Source organism: Cannabis sativa, chromosome X, assembly GCF_029168945.1.
Source record: "Cannabis sativa cultivar Pink pepper isolate KNU-18-1 chromosome X, ASM2916894v1, whole genome shotgun sequence".
Taxonomy (NCBI): Eukaryota; Viridiplantae; Streptophyta; class Magnoliopsida; order Rosales; family Cannabaceae; genus Cannabis; species Cannabis sativa.
Window position 1 is genome coordinate 76,414,242 of NC_083610.1, and position 3,863 is coordinate 76,418,104.

At 35.8% G+C, this 3,863-nt stretch overlaps 1 non-coding gene across 1 annotated transcript; it reads right to left on the reverse strand.

Annotated features, from left to right (window-relative positions):
* Positions 1–3,294: 3,294 nt before the first annotated feature.
* On the reverse strand, positions 3,295–3,401 carry LOC115703336 (small nucleolar RNA R71). Its single transcript, XR_004009109.2, has one exon. It is a non-coding gene; the product is annotated as a small nucleolar RNA R71 (small nucleolar RNA).
* Positions 3,402–3,863: the final 462 nt, after the last annotated feature.

Here is a 3,863-nt window from a genome sequence, read left to right on the forward strand (position 1 = left end):
ATTGAGGAGTGGTGGGCGAACAATAGAAGTTCCTCCTGTAAAGGGAAACATATTGCAAAAATAGAAGAAAACGTTAAAAAGGATCATACTAAGAGTTTAGTGTCCCGCTCTGATACCAAACGAAAAACCGAGTTCTTGCAAATGTCAATTAAATATACGAAAATATAAATCTGTATACTTCTGTAGAAGCAGAAAGTAATTCTGTTGCTGCAGAAACCAGTTTTGCAGTGACAAAACAGAACAGGCAGAATATAAAAAATATTTGTAGAAAATCAAATAACTTACAAGAGATTTATACGTGGTATCAGTGTTCTCCCGAACACTCCTAGTCCACGGGGCCACGCTCAGAGAATGAAATCAATTAATAAAGTATCAAAATTACAAAGACAATTGACTTAAACAAGTTTAGACTCCCTCTAAAGTATTGCCGCAATCCATTGTAATCCACTTTATGAATCTGACTTCTGAAACACCTTTAAGCCCAAACTCCCTTCTTCTTTAAAGTGTGAGTGCTTACTTCCTCCTGAAGTAAGGCTTCAACAAGTCCTCTCCCGAAGACAAAAGTGCTTACTTCCTCCCAAGTAAGGCTTTATCAAGTCTTCTCCCGAAGACCAATCTCTTGTTCAATCAAGTCGTTCTTCACAAACTCTAGGATAGAGTAAGAACATAAATAAACTACTAGAACCTAGATAAACAACTAGGCTCTCACAAAACAAAGAAAACTCTCTTCTCTAAAATAAGATAAGTCCAAAAAATGAATAACGGAAGAGCTGATTCGAATGACTGCTCTCTAGGCTCTATTTATAGAACATAGAAACCTTAGAGACAGTCACAAGATCGAATCTACAGCTGTATAAAAACTTTCTTAAGAAAACACGATCTGCAGCATCAGATTCGAATGCTGACGCAGCAGGTCAGACCAGAAACGGGAAACTTGCTATAATCGGGTCCGATCCTCTATTAATACTTGATTCCTGCCAAAAACAGATTAGATATTCTGATTGTATCAAGATACAATCGAAATCAATAAGGAAAAGGCAATAATCAGAGTTTCCTTAAAAAACCAACTTTCCATAAGAGAATTGCTTCTCTTACAAGAAGTTTCCAAACAAAGGAAAACCCAGCTGAAAAAAGCAACTTTCCTAACAAGGAAAAGAGCAACTAAAAACCGAAAACACAAGGTAAGAAATCGGGTATGCATGCATGATAACTCTAAGATTTAGAGTTATTTTCATATCTTTAAGCTTGAATTTAATGTGAATTGTGGAGCAATTAATGTCTATATTGTGTAATTGTGTTTAGTTTGTTGTGTCTTTGTAATAAATGGAAGTGTGTGTGTTAGTAAGTGTTAGATGGACTTATGTTGTTGTTTGTATGTGTTTTAAGCAGAAAAAAATACAAGAATAGGTATTTGGAAATGTTTGGGACAAGGAGAAAAAGGAGCAGAAAAATGATTATTGCTGACTGGCATTGCTATAGCAATCATCGCGTAGCAATTTGTCAGCCCAGTAAGTTTATTTTGGCAGATAGTCCAAATTTGGCTTTAATGAAAAGAAAAACGAGCTGAGGTGGCAGAATTTGGCTATTGACTCAACAAACATGTGGAAAATGAAGGACAAGTGGGAGATGATTGGGATTTCCAATTAGGGTAAACTTTGGTACCCTAATTGGGGTGAAAAAAGAGAATTAGAGAAGAGGAGGCGGCTGACAGTGAAGAAAAGAAGAAAAATGAAGAAAAAGAAGAAAAAGAAAAAAAAAAAAAGAAAAGAGAGAGAGAGATAGTTTTATTTAGGGTTTTAATTTAGCATTTTTAATTTTGAGATTGGCAAAAATCAAGAGGAAGAAGAAGAGCAATTTGGAGAAGAAACTTAGAGTCTTGTGACAAGCTCTAAATGGGTTTTTATTTCTATCTTTCTTTTCTTTTAAATTTTGTAATTTTTGCACAATCTATTATGAGTTAATTTTCTTTTTGCTAGAATTATTTTCTTGACTTAAATTGTGATTTGATATTTTGTTGCTATGTTTTAGTGAATTGATTTTGTTCATTCAAGTGTGTTTATTGTGCAATTGCTTACTTTTGCTTGATCACCATTAGTAGGTACTAGCTAATCTTAATTTTGGAAAAAATAGGGTTAGTGGAATTGCTTGAATGATTCATGAATATCACTTTGGAAAAATGTGATTTGTAAATGGCATAGGAATATGTTATTTACCTTGTATGACTTGAAGGAATTGTACTTAAATTGATATTCTTAAATTAATTGGGCATAGGAATATGTTAATTAATTAGAGAATTAAACCATAAACACTTTGGAAAAAGGATTATGACATTTTAAATTCCTAGTTGACATTATCAATTTACAACAATACTCATTAGCACCATTATATCAACTTTGCATTTTTAGGCCAATTTAATAATTCTAGCTTGTTTTCTTCGTAGTTTGTGTTTGTTAATTTTTTTACATATTCTCATCACTTTATTTTATTTTTGTTGAAACCAATTTGTGAGTAATTAGTTTTATAAATCAATTTCTAATTTTTAATCCCTGTGGATACGATACTCGATTTATCACTTTATTACTTGTTAACGATTGCGTGCACTTGCGTATACAATTTTCACAACAAGTTTTTGGCGCCGTTGCCGGGGACTTTAAGTTCTAAATTTTGTTTTATCAACTAATTGACATTCTAAGAATTTTTGTGCTTTTAATCTTGCTGGTTTGTCTTTGAAATCTCAGGTATCTATAGTGTATGAACCAACAAGAGGACTTTGAACTTGCTCCTATTGATCCCGAGATTGAACGTACATTCCGAAGAAGAAGAAAGGTTCAAAAGGCTGAGGGCCGAGACATCATGGCTGAGAATTTTGATGATGAGGGGATTGCTCAACAAATTGTTAATCCCATCATATTGGCAGATGATCGAGCAAGGGCTATACGAGAGTATGCAGCCCCCATGTTTAATGAGCTCAATCCAGGCATTGTGAGGCCTGAAATACAAGCACCGCAGTTTGAGCTCAAGCCAGTGATGTTTCAAATGCTCCAAACCGTGGGGCAATTCAGCGGGATGCCAACTGAAGATCCTCACCTCCATCTCCGTTCATTCTTGGAGGTGAGTGATTCTTTCAAGATCCAAGGAGTAAGTGAAGAGGTGTTAAGGTTGAAGCTATTTCCATTCTCACTACGAGACCGAGCTAGATCATGGCTCAACACTTTGCCTCCTGATTCTGTGACCAATTGGAATGACCTTGCTGAGAAGTTTCTGAGGAAATACTTTCCTCCTACTAGAAATGCAAAATTCAGAAGTGAGATCATGTCTTTTCAGCAACTTGAAGATGAGTCCACAAGTGATGCGTGGGAGAGGTTTAAGGAACTTTTGCGAAAGTGTCCACATCATGGTATTCCACATTGTATTCAGATGGAGACTTTTTATAATGGCTTGAATGCAGCTTCTCGAATGGTGTTAGATGCATCGGCCAATGGTGCTATTTTGTCGAAGTCTTACAATGAAGCATTTGAGATTTTGGAGACCATTGCAAGTAACAACTACCAATGGTCCAACACAAGAGCTCCAACAAGTAGAAAAGTGGCGGGAGTCCTGGAGGTGGATGCAATAACAGCTTTGACAGCTCAAATGGCTTCCATGACAAATGTTTTGAAGGATTTGAGTATTGGGAACGCTAAAAATATTCAACCAGCTGCTGCCATTCAAAGTGATGATGTCTCATGTGTGTTTTGTGGAGAAGGGCATGCGTTTGAGAAGTGTCCATCTAATCCGGAGTCCGTTTGTTACATGGGAAATCAGAATTTTAATAGAAACAATGGGGCATTCTCAAACTCTTACAATCAATCTTGGAAGAATCA